Source organism: Rhinopithecus roxellana, chromosome 18 (genome assembly GCF_007565055.1).
Source record: "Rhinopithecus roxellana isolate Shanxi Qingling chromosome 18, ASM756505v1, whole genome shotgun sequence".
NCBI lineage: Eukaryota > Metazoa > Chordata > Mammalia > Primates > Cercopithecidae > Rhinopithecus > Rhinopithecus roxellana.
The window spans coordinates 11,001,247-11,020,162 of NC_044566.1; the positions used below are offsets into that span (position 1 = coordinate 11,001,247).

General features: G+C 36.2%; 1 protein-coding gene and 1 pseudogene across 17 annotated transcripts in view; one reads left to right on the forward strand and one right to left on the reverse strand.

Annotated features, from left to right (window-relative positions):
* Positions 1-18,916, forward strand: part of FGF14 (fibroblast growth factor 14) — a 703,097-nt gene that overhangs the window by 389,617 nt on the left and 294,564 nt on the right. The window lies entirely within an intron of this gene.
* LOC104655069 overlaps positions 13,405-18,916 on the reverse strand; it is a 28,891-nt pseudogene continuing 23,379 nt past the window's right edge.

The window sequence follows — 18,916 nt, forward strand, 5'->3', positions numbered from 1 at the left end:
CACAGGGGGAAAGATGGCAAGGTTAGTTAAAATAGAAAAAGCCACTGCTGTGCTCAGTGGCTCATACCTGTAATCCCAGCACTTTGGGAGGCCAAAACAGATGGATCACTTGAGCCCAGAAGTTCAAGGCCATCCTGGGCAATGTGGTAAAACCGTCTACAAAAAATACAAAAAGAGGAAGAAGAAAGGATATTTCATAAATTTGTATCATTTGTCATGATGTGAATCTTGAATCTTTATATTAAATCCTTTTTCCTTTGGAAAAAAAGAAAAATATTACTATGTAATCTGGTTCTAAGACCTGTACAACACAGCTCACATTATGTTTAGGTCTATATATTTGTATTAATTCTGGTCCAACAATAAAAATTTTTTAGAAAAATCAGCTATAGCAATTCACTAATCTCAGTTATCTCACATTATTCCCTGTTTGTTCTAAGTGGCCTTGTTTAATTTTTAAATTTTAAAATATTTGTTTTGCATTATGTTTAAAATTTTAAAAGTCCTTTCAAATTATCCTGATAGCAGGTTAGTTAAATTTTATAATACATATAGTCATATATATTGTGGTACAGGAAGAGAAAATCATTTGTTTTTATACTTTCCCTAAGCCACAATTTTCTCAACTGTAAAATGGGAATTATGTAGATTACAGTTAAATTACCTCCTGAGGTCATTTGGATGACTAAATGCACTAAAATACTTAAAATGATGCCTTGGCATATATTGGCCACTCAAATGGAAGTTGTTATTCATGAAAATAATGAATTTTGTTATCTTTTATTGAGAAGGGATATTATGCTAAAATTCATACAATTCTCTTCCAAAGAGACTAATAATAATGCTCTAATCTCTCAGCTTAGTTTTGGGCACTAATATATTAAATTTTGGAGAGTGTTTCTCTTGGTTTTTGCAATTTTTTGATAGATAGCACAAAACTTGCTGAAAATGCTATTGAAGCTGAAAAAATAAGTTTAAGACTATTTCCGGGGAAGAAATGCATATTTTGTTTATAAGTTGAATTTTTTTTTTCTATTTAGGTAACAGCATGCATTGAGCTTTTAATTTTATTAAGAAGGCTGCTTTAGGATCTTTGAAAAAATAGCACAGAAGGAGACAGTTTTGGTCCTACCACCCTATCCTCCGAGTCTTGACCCCTTGGGGAGTTGACAGTCTGGACGTGACACTGATGCATTGCCTCCATGTTTGATGGGCAGAAAGGAATGTATGATGATTAGTCCACATATCCTCTCCAGGGAACACTTAGAAACAGCCTACCATGAGTTTTCTCGAAAATAATTTATTTTATAGTCTTTCTTTGTGTAAGAACAATGGTTGATAAGAAAAATTAATGTATAATTTATAGCATGTATTTGTATTGCTAGTCTGAAAGGTAACTATTTTTTTAATTCATTCTTCCACTATGGATCTTTCGACAATCAAGCATTTGCAAGTATAGAGCCTGTGACAATGTGAAATAAGTTAGAGATTAAAAATGTATATATTCCTTTGGTGATACCAAAGCAGAACTTTTTTCTATTTAGACAGATGTGTGGTAAATAAAAGTATCTAGAAATGTAAACAAAGTCTAAATTCTGCTGGTGTTTCTCATTATAAATTATAGCAGGCTGAGCACAGTGGCTCACGCCTGTAATCTCAGCACTTTGGGAGACTGAGGCGGGTGGATCACTTGAGTTCAGGAGTTTGAGACCAGCCTGGCCAATATGGTGAAATCCCATCTCTACTAAAACTACAAAAATTAGCCAGGCGTTGTGGCACAGGCCTGTAATCCCAGCTACGTGGGAGGCTGAGGTAGGAAAATCGCTTGAACCCAGGTGGTGGAGGTTGCAGTGAGCTGAGATTGTGCCATTGCACTCCAGCCTGGGTAACAAGAGTGAAACTCCTTCTCAAAATAAATAAATAAATGAGTTTTTAGCAGAACAGAAAAATCTTTTTGACTGAATCTAGACTTCAATCATACTTCACACATGTGACTTTTCTTAATTCTGATGCCCTCTTTCCCTTTTTTTTTTTTCCTGCAACAAAGAACCATGGCGATTAATATGAAAAAAAAAAAATAAGGTTGTCGCATTTTATTTATTGTGTTTTTAGTTGTTCTCTATTATGAAATAATCATTTACATATGAAATAAATGACTTAGGAGTAGAAAATGGAAGACTTGTGTTTTTGAATAATCAAAAGTCATTTTATGTCTTTTTAAAATTCAAATTTCCAACTCTTGTGGACTGCATTGCTTATCATTTTTGTTTGCTTTAGTTTACCTGCGATCCAAGTCAATGCCCTTGCGGTGATACTTAAAATATAGACACAATCGGCTGGGCGCGGTGGCTCACGCCTGTAATCCCAGGGGGAGGCCGAGACGGGCGGATCATGAGGTCAGGAGATCGAGACCATCCTGGCTAACACGGTGAAACCCTGTCTCTACTAAAAATACAAAAATTGGCTGGGCGCGGTGGCGGCGCCTGTAGTCCCAGCTATTCGGGAGGCTGAGGCAGGAGAATGGCGTGAACCCGGGAGGCGGAGATTGCGGTGAGTGGAGATCGCGCCACTGCACTCCAGCCTGGGCGACAGAGTGAGACTCCGTCTAAAAAAAAAGAAATTTATATGTGCGTGTGTGTGTATGTATATGTGTGTGTGTGTGTGTGTGTGTGTGTGTGTGTGTGTGTGTGTGTGTGTGTGTGTGTATGGAGAGAGAGAGAGAAACCAGAGAGAGAGAGAGAGACAATCTTATGACTTCTTGGCTATCTTTTATACTTAGCTTTTACCATGTACTATTAGGAATATGCCTGGTTCTGGTCAATCGATACATATGTGAAATTATACTGAATATTATAGAGTTGTTAAACTGGTGGAAAAAAAATTCATTTAAAAAATTAACTAAAAGTTGCTTTTTGCATTATAGCTATGTTAGTCAACCAAAATTTTTAAAAGTCACAGAAGAAGAGATAAGAGAGTTTTAAGATCAGCACAGTGTATTTCAGTGCTCACTATTTATTTGTGATCTCCTCTTTCCACTCATCAGTTCAGGCACTATGAATAGTGATTCCAACTGGGCCAGGCTACTGTGGCTCAAGTCTTCTCTCCATCATTTACCTGTTTGACTTTAATGTTCATTAACTACTCCATACCATATTCTCTTCTTATTTAAAATGATACTGTTATAGATTTTTAAATTGTGAAGATTCAATTCATTAATACATTAAAAGTACCTGACATATAGAAATCACTCATTGAACATTAGCTTTTGACCTTCCTTTGTGCTCTTCCTATTGGAAGACATCTTCTTTAAGCCTGATTATGCCTCTTACAAGTTGTTAGACTCTAAGCAAGTCCTGTCATCTCCCCATCCTAAGGTATCCTGTTTTAAAATAAAGATAAAATGCTGATTTGACACAATTATCCTAACAATGAAATAAAATGTCATGTATGATTGAGCCTAGTAGGTAGTAGGGGAATATGAAACAAATAGACATGAAAAATAAACACTTCCTGGCAACCTTGCACTTCTGAGATTGTGAAGAAGGCTGATTAAGCCTAGGAAATCGCTCGTTGCATTTAAATTGTCAAATTGTGCAGCCTATGGATTCTACTATTCAATAATTGCACAATTCCTTTGGGTTTATGAATCTGTTTATTTATAAATTCATGTTTCAGTGGGGAACATCTTAAACAGCTCCATAGCAAGACAGCAGATAGTTTGTGAGCACCTCAAAATTTGTGACAGAAACCTAAAATACCATTTGACAGTGTTTTCTTCCAAGATGATAATCCTTAGAAAACCTGTAATACATGCAGTTAGTAATTTTCTTAAAATGTCTGTATTTTTACATTTATTCTCATGGTTTCCTCACAAAAGCTTATGATTGATCAAATTTTTAAATTACATTTTAGCACACCTGGGTAGGAAATACTGCATGTAGAGGGCTGAGTGCATTTAATTTTTACATCATTTCCTTCTTTTTCTTTGCTCTTTTCTTTTCCCTATCCTACTTCTTTTTATCTCTGGTGATTTTTGTTTATTTGTTTCTTTCGTGTGTGTGTGACAGGGTTCTGCTCTGTCGTCCAGGCTGCAGTGCAGAGGCACGGTCATAGCTCACTGTATCCTTCACCTCCTGGGCTCAAGCAATCTTTCTGCCTCAACCTCTCAAGTAGCTGGGACAGCATGATTCTGTTTTAGTATCTATATTTTTTACTAAAATTGGTGAGGAGATGCTTTGAATGGGTAATTCATCACCTCATTAGCAGTCATGAATACCCCAGCTTGTATCAACTCCATTGTTGATCACTTGGCATCACTTTATGAGAATAAACAGAGATGAGATTAATAAGGGGGCTCAGACATCCAGAAGAGGCGGGTTTCATGTGCGAGCCAGTACTGGGCATGGATGGAAAGGCTGAAAATAGAGAGTGAGGCAGTGCCACGGGAGAGCTGCTCTCTATCCTCAAAAGCCCCAGAGCGGGAGGGGTTCCTCTTCTCTTACCGTCTTCATTTTGTCAGGGTCCAAAAAGTCAAGATATTACATGACCACACAACTTTACTTTTATCTATTTAACTTGTTTTGCTTTTTTTTTTTTTTTTTTTTTTTGGTGTTGAGACTATTTTATTTCACTGCAAACAGAAATCTACTGTGAAAGACTTTAAGTTTTGGCACTGCCTGTCCTTTATCAGCTGCCTCATGTTTGTCTAGCTATATCCTGCCAGTGACTAAAATGACCCCCAGATGACAAGCTTTGGCAGGAGCATGTGTATGAACCTTTCAGACACAGACAAAATAATCTAGAGAAAAATTCTCCAAAGGCCCAGACATAACAAAGGCCTGCTAGGAGATCTAGGTTGTTACCAGAGAGTAACTACTTGTCACTTTAGCATTAAAGACTTTGATTTCTCTTTCCAGACTCAAGCACAGGAGTGAGAAACATTATGATTATAATGACATTTTAATTTTCACAATATTCATGGCTTGTGAAGCTGAGATCATGATCTTTTCTTCTCTGCCCCTTCACCCCCACCCGCTCCTTCTCTTCTGTCCGTTTCCACAAGGCATTGTCAGGTCACCGGATTGGCAAATTGATTAGTTTATATTTAAAATTTAGAGACTGTTCAAAACTGAATGTGACATTTCCCTTAGCGGCAGCATGATAAGAGACCATGATATTTTACTCCTGTCCCTCGTTTTGGTCTACAAGCTAAACCTAGAAAAATCTCATAAAACAATTATATTTGGGTAGCAAAAAAAAAAAAAAAAATGAATTTATCACCACAAATTACCATTCATGAACAAAGCCATGAGTGATTGCTGAAGATGGATGATTTGCTTCATCTGTCCTTTAGTTAAGCAGTTCTCCACTTAATTCAGATGCTGGGAAAATATTTTCTTAGCAGATGGGTGAAATGGAGATGAGTATTTATAGAATCATCATACCCTGTCACATTGTTGCAGAGAACACTCTTTGAGAGCTGGATGACCAGAGACTTTGCACTTCTGTGGTTGCAATTCTGTGGTCCTTCCAGAAACCCTCTTCTAAGGACTGTCACTCCCTGTATGGCAAAACATCTTCCAAAAGGTGTTCTGAAGTGATCCTGCCCGGGTTTGTCTGAGCTGCTCTCTATGCTCTCAGCTATGGATCAGCTTCATACTCATGCAGCATTAGGAACAGACACTTAAATCTTATCGTTCTCCTAGGTATGATAAGAAAAGGGAAGGAATATGGATTGTAGGTCAGTTTTTTTTAATATATTGGGTACATTTTGTTGGAAGCTTCAGGAGAGAAGGATCAAAGTATGTCATCATAGTACTTTTCTCCAGATTAGGAAAATATAATAAAAAGGCAGTTAATAAAATGTTATTATAACAATACTATCCTAAATGATTCCCAGAGGAATGCAATATAACAAAAACAATGTCTTCAAGTTTTTAAAATCATGTTCCCATGGAGATGGGACTCTTATCTTTTCATAAAGGGCACATCACTAAAATAATACACTGAAATGAACAATGGCATTATTAAAAATAGAAAACCTACTCTAAGTATATTCACTTCTTAAATTTAGCATATTCTGATTTATGTAGGCAATGTTAAGAGAACAAAAACTTACTTTGATATTCTTAAGTGTAAGTTTCTCCACGTTCTCTCATACTTCATCCCTACCCATGGATGATTGAAATTGAGCAAGTGGCTGTCACTGTGATATACTGCCCTATTGTTTCCTGTCTTTCACCATTCTGCCATTTGGTGGTTGCATTATCTAAAATATAGCAATCTGGTCAGGAAAGCATTGTTATCATCTTTATTTCACAGAAGAGAAAGCTGAAATCAAGGGAAGTTAATGTATCCCAGTATTGCAGCCGGTAAGTGATGAAGCCAGGTTTTGGAATTAAGTCTCCTCAACTTTAAAACCTAGGATTTTCCAGAAACTCAGCTATGATCACTTCCCTAGGATTGTGTTTAGCATCGACAACATGCTGTGCAAATAAAGAAAAGCCTATAATATCATCTTTATAAAAAAAAAAAAACACACTTTATTTTTTTTTTCTCAGTCGTTACACCAAAGAACAGGAATTCAATTCTGGGCAAAGCTGATTAGTAGTGTTATTAGTTCTGTTATCTCTGTGGGACAGTCACATCTCTGTGCTCTAAAATGTGGACCCAACCAGGCTAATGTTGTGCTCGAGGCTTCTTCCTCTCTCCATAGAAACAACCCCAGCCTTTACACACTGGTGACATATGCTGCCATTTTAACTGTTTGGGTTGACGGTTTCACATCAACTTTATTTTCTGTTTCAAACCTGTTATATAATATAAAACCTACTGTGAGAGAATGTTCTGTTTCTAAACTAAAGTAAGGAGTTATGCCATTTCCACCATGCACCTAGTAAAAAGAGAATGGTTCATTTGAAGTGTGAAAATAACTAAATAGGGCCCAGAGGTAGCAACAGTACCATCTTTTTCTCTGCTCCACTGTTTCTTAATTTTAGAAGGACTTGATTCTTTCCTCCATTTTCCTCTAGGTATATTATTTTCATCATTCAACATTTAAGAACTTTTAGAACATGAAATTTTATAGTCAACCTTGGCAGGGTTTCTATGAAGAATTGGAAAATATTGGCATTCTTGTATCATCTCTGTATGGCTTTGGAAGTCTTAACTAATAACCTCTATATTTCTAAAACGTGTTGGGGAAGGAGAGGAAAAGAGAAGTGACTTTTGATTCTTTAGATTATTTCCTCTGGAAATCTGGTAACCAGTCTGTAGTTTACTTAGTTATAAATGAGTTGAATCTCTTATTAAAATTGGTAACACAATGACACGTTAAAACAAGAAGTAAGTAGGTTTTTTTTCCAAATATAATGACTAGTAATTGTGAAGATGTTCAGAAATTTTCAAGCTCGTATCTTCATGGTGGATGTTTAAATTGGTGTAGACCTTTTGAAGGACAATTTTTAATCCTCATGAAAATATTCCGAAAAACATATATTTTTGACTAAACTTTTTATTTCTAAAATTATATTGTAAAATAATTTAGAACATGTGTATAGATACTAATACAAGTATATTGATTACAATGCACAGTGAAACCACAAACTCATGCACATCAAACTGATAGAAAACTATTTCCAACCAATTAACAATAGGAGATTGATTGGAAAATTTACCAATAGAGTTAAATACCATTTAGGCATCAAATATTATATTGTAAATATCTATTACCTATATATCCATCCATCCATCCACCCATCTAAACTGTTCGCATGGAAAGATGCTTATTGTATATTACGAAATAAAAATGTGTTACAAAATATTTCAAGTATGATCTTATAGACACACATAATACACACAAGGACAAATGTACATGGTAAAGCCTGAATGAATATACAACAAGGTGTTAAACATGTAAAATATATGGCTTTTTCCCTAATTTTTAAATCTGTACTCTCCATTTGTTTTCTTCAAAGGACATGTATGATTTTTATATTAAGGGAGAAAATGTTTTTATTTTTTTGTAACTTCCTCCTCATAACCAACAAGTATGCAAGTTGACCTACATTTTTAAATAGTCTTCTGTAAATCAGAATGGATATATTTGATCTTTATTAAGGATATAATACAGATTTAGAATTGGTAAAATTAGATCCTATAACAGGAGTAACTAACAAATGATGCTTTCTCAATCTTTGCCACCCCAAAATTAAATTGTGTTGTGATTAGACATCAGTTTCACTGTTCTTAAAAGTCCCTACCGAAAATGTGTTTGATTTATATTAAATAGATGAGTTCTCATAACAAGTTCAAGAGAACAGCTGCTCACATCCTAGAAAACATGGACATTTACATCCATATTCATATTTTTGTTGTTCAAGAGGGCAATAAAAAACACGTGGAAAGAACTGAGAAATATACCAACCATCTTGCTATTTAAAGGCTGTCAATTATCCTAGTGTGTGACCCAAAGGCAATGGAATTACATTACATTATATGACTGAATGTCACTGTCATTGTATTTTCCCAGTGCAAGATGTCAGGTCTTTCTAGTGCCTGACCTATGATATCACAGTTTAATGGGAAGACTTATAGAACCCCAAAATGCAAAGATGCCTTAGGAAGTGCAGAATAGCACTTTTCAGTACTGAGGTCTGTTCATCAAACGAATAATCAACAGACATGATTTTTAATAAAGGTGGAGTGAGTTGGAGACGTCTTTCCTCACACGAGAAATAATAAGAAATTCAGTAGCTGTGGATCAATATGTTTTCAAGACAGATATTCAGAAGATCATTCCATTGCTTTCAGGTAGTAAAGATTTGTGCCAGTCTCTAGCAGCCCAAGCATACGTAATAGATACACACCAATTAGATGACAGTTGGTAATCTGATTTTCCTTTATTTTTCTCTTTGCGGTCATTATAGTGTTGTCTAATAAGATGGAATTAGAGGATCTCTAGAGGATGGTAATTTCTACCTGAATTACAAATAGGGATGCAGTGAAATAGGGTGATTCATTCTCACCTGTAGTCTGGTCTCATCCCTGCCTTGATTCTTAGTGCAATGTAAAGCTTGTTGTGTTATACACCCATTCCCTGGTTTATTTATTCTTCATCTGCTCCACTTTATTCCAACAAATAACAAAATGCCTTAGTACTGAAGAAACTCATTATTGCTTTCTCATTATTGTATTAGCTTAAAGACATCCCCAGGAGAACCATGTCCCTTAAATATAGCAATATAAAGTGAAAAGTTAATACCTCCCTGTCATTATTTTGATAAAATCAGAGGCATTTTCACAGCTCTTCCCTTTTCAGAGTGAGCTCTTACAGGGATGAGCTCCTTGGCAATTAGTATAAAGAGTTTGATGAACATCAGTTGACACAGAGATGGAGTCACAGATTCCCTGAATGTCACCACCTGTTGGCCAGTGTCAGAACGAGGTGGGACTCGCCTCTCTTACCTACCCAGTTTTGATTCATGCTTTATTGCTCACCAACTAGGAGTCCAGAAACGTGCTCATAGTTCTACACTCTGCCCAGTTTTGTTTTTATCCTATTTCCCACATCTATACAATAAATGCAATGCATTCATGGCTTTTGATTATGAGACACATTTGCCTCAAAATACAACTTGCTGAAAATGCCTCAGATTTATTAATACTTGAACACGTACACTATACTTGAAGCATTATATTCACTTTAGACCATTTTATGATTCAGAAGGAGATCATCACAACTGAGGTCATACCTTCACCCTCATTACTCATGAAAACCACTACTCCCTTTCCTTTTGTTTTCTCTAAAACAAGTTTAGAGGACCATGCTATTAAAACAGCTGCACTGGGGATTACAGTTTAAAACTTTGTTTATAAATGTGTTATATCCTTTGTTTTCTAGAAAATTGACTTCTTTCTGATTTATCAGTATTTGGCCACACTCTAAGAAGTAAGATTTTGTGACTCATATTTCAGTCTTTGGTATTTTTCAAGGCCTTTGGTTAATTATTTTGACCTATTGCAGGTATTAAAAGGCCTGTGTCTTTCAAAATTCAGTTTGGTTGCTTTTGGTTAGAGTGTGCTTGAGTGGGACGAAAAAAGGAGTTACCTTTTAACAAAGGTCAGGAGTTTCTACAAAACCTCTATGATATTTTGTGGTATTTGTAATATAAGTTTGCTTTCAGGGTCTCACTGCATAATGACAACAGATTGAAAATAATTGGCCTCAAACTGAGGCAGTGATTTGCCAGATCAATCTTGTGGTTAACTGGCTGGCTTGTCCCAACGCCTCCAGTATTCGCCATCAGTATTGTTGATTGACAAGTAACTCCTGCTGTTCTTCTTCATCAGCTGTGTTTATTTATGCCTTATTGCTCTACAATTACACATGGATATATTTTAGTTCACCAAGAAGATTTTTGTAACAATTATTTTCTTGAAATAATTTCAGGTTTATATGAAGTTGCAAATATAGTATAACAAGTTCCATATACACTTCTCCAGGTTCTCCCCTTGTTAACATTTTCCCCAATAAGATACTTCTTGATGACAGAATATGTCCCATTCGTCTCTCAAGCCCCTTGTAGCACTAAGAACTTGTACCTAGTACTTACTGATTATATTTGAATAAATTGAGGGTAGACAGACAATTGGAGAAGTGATTTCAGCTCATGTACACTTTACAGATAAGTAAGAGTGGTGGTTGTATTTATTACAAATACAATACAAACACCTTACATAATTGCAAGCTTGGGAACAAGCTCTCACTTGTTTTAATTTTTCTTATGACTTTTCAAAATGATTATCATCATGGCCTTAGTTATGCAAAGGCTTTGCCTAATTTAACTCAGAAATGCTTGAGAGATCAAAATTGGTCCGTTTCTCCAAACTGATTACAAATTATATCAGGAATAATAGTTCAGGAAAGATTGACATTTGTTTCATGTATTAAAGCAGGTTTATGTGTTTTACTAGCTCGTTTTATAAGATTAATTTATATCATTGGACTTTTCCATGTTTTATTAGTGCTGAGAAGCCTTTAAAAACGTGTCATCTAATGTCCTTTTTCGGATGACTTTGGAACTCTCAGTGGTCATCTTTGTAAATATCATATTTGCTTGTGCTGATGTGCACTGAACTTCAAAAATCAATCAGAGAAACTTCTAACGTCATTCAGAAAAACATTCATAGCATATTGGAGAGATCCATGAACTGGCATTGTTCCTGCTCTGTGGAAAGAAAAAGATGAAAAGCAATAAAACCTTGAAGCCTAGTGCACATTAAATGTTTTGTATGGTGCTGGCATTGAACACAGAAATCTCTGTGCAAGTTGAAAAACTCCGATTTGCATAGAGAATGCTGTAATTCAAGAGCAAAATAGACATTTCTTGGGCTTATTTGCATTTGATTATATATCCATGTAGGGATTTTGATAACAGCATCACTGAAAGGATATGGTAACTAAAAAGAAGTCCTTTCTGTGGAAAACAGATACCAAAGCAAAACTTGCACAATTTGTATTAAAGTTTGAATTACTTTCTCAGAATAAATCCCAGTAATACATGAAATCAACTGTCCAAATATCATCCATTGCCTGACATTCCTAATGCAATCTCTTCTTTGGAAAGGAATTAATGCCTCTACATAAATGCCTGTGTGTTAGTTCATTTTCATGCTGCTATGAAAAAAATACCCATGACTGGGTAATTTATAAAGGAAAGACATTTAATTGACTCACAGTTCCACAGGACTGGAGAGGCCTCAGGAAACTTACAATCATATCAGAAGGGGAAGCAAACACATCCTTCTTCACATGACAGAAGGAAGGAGAAGTGCCAAGCCAAGGGGGGAAAGCCCCATATAAAACCATCAGATATTGTGAGAATTCACTCACTATCATGAGAAGAGCAGCATGGGAGTTACAGCCCCATGATTTAATTACCTCCCACCGGATGCCTCCCATGACATGTGGGGATTATGGGATTCAAAATGGGATTTGGGTGGGGACATCAGCCATACCATATCAGCCTGTTTCTCCGAAGGCAACTCAGTCAAGATAATTACCGAGGAATAAGATAACCTCACATCCAGTTCCAGTCAGTAATCAGGTTCATTGGTGCATCGAGGGACTATAACTAGAGAGAGGCATGTTGTCATGGAGAGAGAGCATCACTAAAGTTTTCACACATTCCAGTAAAGATCAGGTTGCTTTGCTATAGAGAATACTTTGGCTAAAGCGTCTCTGGTTCCAAAAGAAGGCTCCTAGTCACACTTTTGCATATGCCGTGGCTTTGTCTATGGTGTGATGAACCTAGTACATTCCAGACTGGTCTGATGAAACAACTGTTTTCTACTCCTGCATTGAACATAACATTCTGAAGTGACTCATCTCTTTTCTCTCCTCAAATGTAATCAAACTAGCAGAAAATGTCTAGAATTATTTCTAGACGCTTTTCAAGTGTAAGTTTATTAGAAATGCCCCTTTCCCTCTCCTCTAAAGCCACTATATACTTTACCTTCAAACCTGATGGAGCAAATGCTATCTTGTTTTATTTGTATTATTTTGATTGAATAAAGCTAGTCAATGCAGAAGCATGGGCTACAAGCTCCCTGATGAAATCTAGGACTCAGCAGCACTTGAATCAACTTGGCAACTTTCCTGTCAGTGGGAATAACATAGAGATAACTCTCTGGGGAGGTATGAGAAAGCAAGAGGGGACATTTGAGAAAACAACAAAAGCACCAGGGAGATGAAAAGCTGGGATTTCTTCTCCATTTGATCACTAACTGAGTGGTGTCTTCAGTTTCCTTGTTAAGTTCAATGTCTATTTATTTTGGCTGTATATATGGGCATTGGAAGCATTTAAAATATCCACTAGTTCCAACTAGAGGATGCCGTTTTTGAAACCAGAAGAAAGCTGTCAAAGGAAATAGGAGGCCTTGCTTCTTCAGGTATTTCTTAGCATTATGTGCATTTTCTATGTACATTGTTCCCAATGCCAAATTTTTTTTTTTAAAAAGGTAACCCCTTGCAACAAAGAAACAAACAAACCAAACAAAATGAAAACACCCAGGTAACAACAACAAAAACTCAAACATGAACTTGGTGATGATATCTTTGATGTAAGAAACTAAGCTTATCTTTGGCCTATGGTCCCCAAATGGAAATATCCTCAGCTTAGTATTGTATGCCCATAGAAATAGATATGTGGTTCCTGAGACAGCTCATCCCTTGCACTGCCCTGCCCACTATTAGGCACAGAAACACACATTTATAATCCAGTCAGCCTCATCAAATTTATTTCAGTCCCTCAGGGTGAATTTTTTTTTTTTTTATTTAAAATTTTTATTTTCTCATTGAAACTGTCAGCATTAAGAAACTTACCTGGAATCCCATGGCTCCCTTTATTCACAGGGAGTATTCAATTTCCTCTGTAGTACATGGTCTTCTGGACATACTCTAAGCAATATATTTGTTAGCACAGTAGCTTCAACTGGGTAAAACTTACTGGCAATAAGACTTGAACTTAATTTGTTATACATTTCCAGTGATAACCAAACCTTAGGTGCTTTAATATTATAAATTTTAATTCTCTCATTTTTTATATCTATGAATACTTTAATTTTCCAAGCATGACTGTTCATAGAACACATTAAAGTAGCTGTCTATACTAAATTTTGGAGTTTTTCCATATATGCACTCCCAAGCCTGTCATTCTGTGACTTTGCTGTTAATTTCAGGAAACAGTGTTGGGTTTATTAATTTAATGTGGGAAAGTCAACTGTAAGGACACAGCTGTAAGGAAAGTCAGCTTGATATTACCCATATCATCTGTTGGGTTTATTAATTTAATGTGATTATCAATTTGATGATAAGCAGAATATTCTGCAGCAATAGCATTCAGCAGTACTTGCAGGTCAGAATGAAGTCCTTTTCCAAAAGAGTTTTAGCTAAGTAAGGTATCTTAGTGGTTATATTGCTCCTAATAGCTTGATAAGGGCTCTTTAGCAAAAAAGACAAAATAGTCCTATTAGCGCTAGGTAATAAGGTGCAATGACGTGATCAACAGTCATCTATCGAATCTTAGAATCTGCTCCTGAGATTTTAAACTGTTCTTCAAGTTAAAGGGCAAACATTTTGGCAGCCTGCACATTCCATTTGTATTGGACAGCATTCAGAGCTCTCACAACTAACTTCAGATTTTCCATTGTATCATACTTGTTTGCGGCTGTAAGGAAAGTCAGCTTGATGTTACCCATATCATAGTAGGCTGCTCCTCCTCAACTTCTTCTGGACAGTTTTATACCTTCCCTCTTCAGGTTCAGGTTATACTCCTGCCAAGGACTGTGATGCCTATCATGTACAACAACAAGCAGAATTTCTCCAAAAGGAAAAGAAACTGACTTGTCTTTTAGATTTATATGGGCATGGATCCAGTCTTCTACAGTCAGATTTTGATAAACATCATTGGAAATTAACTGTGAAATGAGCCCATTTTTTTACTATGCTTTTAAAGCCAGCTTCTGGAATCTTGAGGGGTTAAGAATTACTGAAAGCCATTTTCCATTGGCAGTGGGATCAAGGGTCCTGGGCATGTTTTATTTCACCTTTTTGGCTCTTGCTGGGTATGTGCACAGCTGGCATCCACAAGTTTTATATTTTATAGCCTCCTGTGTTGGGAATATACCATTCCTAATCATGAAATTGGATCATCCCAAGAGCTAAGTGTAAGCTACAGTGCCTGTAGCACCAGTCAGGGATAGTCCCAGGAGGTGTACATGTGGGACCTGGCCTCAGGGTCTCTGGTTCACACCTGCCACCTAAACGAGGGGCACAGGATACAGCATACCTCCCTTGGAATTAATCTGTTTGCTCTTCTTTTTCTCTGATTTTCTTGGAGTGCTCTTCTCCTTATTCTTTATTCCATTAACAAATCCATTGGTTTCTAAGTTAGAGGTTATTTCCTTGACAATCATTCCCAATCTACTCTAGATGAAATTAGGCCTTCATTTTAAGTGCTTCTATATTCACTTGTGATGTCCATAGCATAGGACTTACGTCCCTACAAGGCACTACCATATAATGTAATATAAATGGTGTATCTCTTTATCTATATTCCCAACTCCAGAGTTACTCTTATGGGTGTGGAATGCACCCATGTTCTTAGAATGGGCAGTGTACATGTGGATCATTTGATCTCCTTACTCTCAAGGGTCCTTAGCAGAGTTTAGGGTCTCATCCCTTTATTCCAGTAAAAATATTATATTTTCTGAGCGCCCAGGTGTGAAAGTACATGATGCAAATGTTTCTTTGAGCTTAATGCTTGCTGGTTTTCCTGTCATAAGGCTTTCTTGGCAAGCATCCATCACTCAAAAATTATGTTCCTGGATCTTATCCCTCCTCTGAAACCAGGTGTTATGCTTAGGATGATTTTCCTTATTTCCAATCGTAAAAGACCATGTATCAAAATGTTTTTAGTGTGTCCTCTTCCCAGAATTGTTCTTAAATAATCAATACAATATTTTTCTTATGAATCCTTTTAAATGTTTTCAATTTATTCTTTAATTGTTCTGCTCCTGGTGCTACATATATCATAACAACATTTAATACTCTAGATCTTCCTTCTTGGTTTCCATGATATCACCTTTGCTATTTTTGCTCTCTGTTTCCTGACTCTATTCTTTATCCCAACTCTGAATGATGATTCTCCCCCTAAACTCCAGCCTTGAACTTTTGTTCTAGTCTCTGCCCTTTAAGGGTTCCTTGGCTTTTGTTCTCCAGGCTTTTTCTATCCTCAGTAAATAAACGACTTTCCATCTCATCTCCAGCTGAAGCCTTTCACTTATAGTTTCAGTTGATTATAGGACATTTCCATTGGCACTTTCTATCACAGCCAAATTGTAAGTGTACAAAAAGGAGCATTAGTTCCCTTTGAGATCAGAGGTGTAGTGAGCAGGTGAGCTGAGATTAGTATGAGCATTTGCATTTGGGAACACAGTGATAATGGGAATCAGGGATGAAAATTTAGGGTGACAAAAAAACCAGGGATAAAGGGAGAAAGTCAAAAGTAATGAACTAGAAAAAGCCAGCTCAGAATATTTCCTTGCTGAAATGTTTCTCTGCTATCCAGATATCTTTTGTCTTTTATAGTAACAAAAATACCTACTAGTGAAGAATATATGGAAATCACAAAACTATAAATGAGGCTAATTTACCTGCAATATTAGCACCTAGAGTTAATGGTCATTAATATTTTGGTGTATATTCTTCCATACACCCTCTTTATAAGTATTTGCATCATAATGTACTTACTTTTCGTACTCTGGTTTTAAAACAATATATCATAAGCATTTTCACATGCTGTGAAATCTTCTAGAACATTACGTTTTTTAATGGATATACTGTGCTTCAGCATATATGTTTTATATCATGCACTTAGAAAAGTCCCTATTGTTAAACCTCAGAGTTAAGAATAGCTTTGAAGAAACCCAAGGAATTTGAGTGACCTATGGAGAAACCCCCTTTGAGTGGATCCTTAGTGGCAGAGATGGAGAAGAAATAGTGTGAACCACTAAGAGGAACATAGCTTCAAGAGTCTGGCACTTCACTTATCATATATATGACGGGATCCGTTACTTCACATCTCTGAGTCTCTTTTTATCCATAAAATTAGAGTCTTGTGTTAGTTTACCTCTCAGGTCCTTTAGCTCTGACATTTTAAAAAGTCACTGAAGATAATGCGTGAAGAATAGTTAAGTGCATGGCATGAAATTATAGTGGAAGCCGAGAAATGTGGAATTCAGGTCAAAGCTCCTGAAAAGAGAATAAAGTAAATTGTCCCATTTCCAAAGCAGCCACCCACTCATGGATTCTTCTGTCCTCCCAGCCTCTCACCCCTATCTCCAGCAGGCAGATGCTTCCACCAAGAAGAGCTACTTTGCAAAATAGTTTGCTGCTTTTGGAGATCTGTGTGTTAAGAGGAGAAAGGAATAAAGAAGCTATGAAAAGCAGAAACAGCTGATGCTGTGGGTGACCCAGACTACCACACCATGGCCCTCTGGTCTTTAACCCAGTCTCTACACATTGCTAGATTTTTTTCCATTTTCTTTTGACTCTCATCTAGAAATTCAACTCATGATTTAATCAATTTCTTTTGGTGTTTCTTATCACTTATAAATCTATATCACCTTTGATGAAGATTTAAAAATGCACATTCTTCTTTAATGTCAAATTATAAAATGAATACTATGACTAATTACATAATAAGGTTGAGGTTTTCTCATTGATTGCTTTCTAAATAAATTATACCCCAATCTGCCTCTTCCTAGTCTTAGCATTTGGTTTTTCACTTGGAGATTCTGAGAAGCATAGTTTGTTTGAAATCATTTATAGAGTTAATAAATTAGATGAACCTCTTAGAATACTAGGGTTAAATTTTTGGCTTATAGAGATTTTAGAAAGTATTTTGGAAAAGAAAAAAATGGGCGTTTAACAAGCACATACTGTAGAGGAGGCACTCTAGGTGTTTTGTGCATGTGTGTAATCTTACGGGATAGGTGTTATTCTTCACCACTCACCCCATAGGGAAACAAAGATGCAGAGAGATCCAAAGCCACACAACTGAGTTAGCATGCAAACTACATTTTGACCACCTACAAAGTTCCTCCTATGACATCATGATCATATGCATACACCAACTGGGAGCCTCCAACCTATGTGCAGATGTGAAGATTTTCAATGTGTGAAGGTAGGCTGGAACACTATTTGAAAGTCTTGCACAGAAACTGTAAATCCATTTCAGAAATACTTCAGAAGCACAAAGCAGAAACCAACTAATAAACAACAGTCTTTCAAGAACTGATTTTAACCTAATACAATTTTCTAACCTATCTAAGATGATCATACCCCTTTGGATAGTCCTATTTGATAGCTATTAACCCACTGTAACTAATAGCACCCCATTCTCTCCCAAAGAGCTCTGGTTTGTGTGATAAATAACTTGATCCTTCTATTTATATTATGTTTAATCATTAAATTTTTTGTGGTCTTAGATCATAAATCAAAAAGGGCCCAAGAGAAAACATTTAAAGAGGAAATTCCCAGGGCCTTATACTGCATAATTGTACCAAGAAATGCTCCAATATTCTTTAATGTTGTCTTGAGAGTAAGCAGAAGTCCCTATGGTGCATTCTCCTTCTAAGGATATCTTTCATTTTTCCATTAGTACATCAAGGCTTTTTTAATATGAATTTAGTTTTTTTTCAGGAAGTGTATTGCAACTGAATGAAATGGAATATGGTATCCTAACCCAATCATCAAATCAAAAGAGTTTCAGATACCTTAAAGATTATATTCAGGATTTTTTGCTAAATGAGTAATTTTAGTTGCTCTAGCCACACACACACAAAGGGGTGTGATGATGTATTAATTTGCTTCACTAACTATTTTGCTATCTATAGTAGGTATCCCGTAACATCAAGTTGTGTACTTAAATATGCACAATTAAATTAATGTAAAAGTTTTAAAAAATAAAGATAAGAAAGAAAACTTCAAAAAATGGTCTGAAATTCAACTCCAAGCCTTGGGGACAGATGAACAGTAATCTCTTCTATTAGAGGCCTACTATTTTGCCACCAAAATACTGCAACTTCTAAACTCCCAAACTCTGTAGACTTCTCTCATGTTTATGCTACAATTATGTTATAGGTTGGAATGCAGTGGTTTTCAGTTTGGTCCCCAGACTAGCAACATCTCTATCACTTGGAAGCTTGTTAGAAGTAAATTTTTGGACCTGCCCCAGATCTACTGAATCAGAACCTCTAGACCTGGGGTCCAGCAGTCTACTTTTAAGCATGATTTTAAGGAAGAAGTGATTCTGATCTATGCTTAAATTTTAAAATCACTGCTATAATGCCT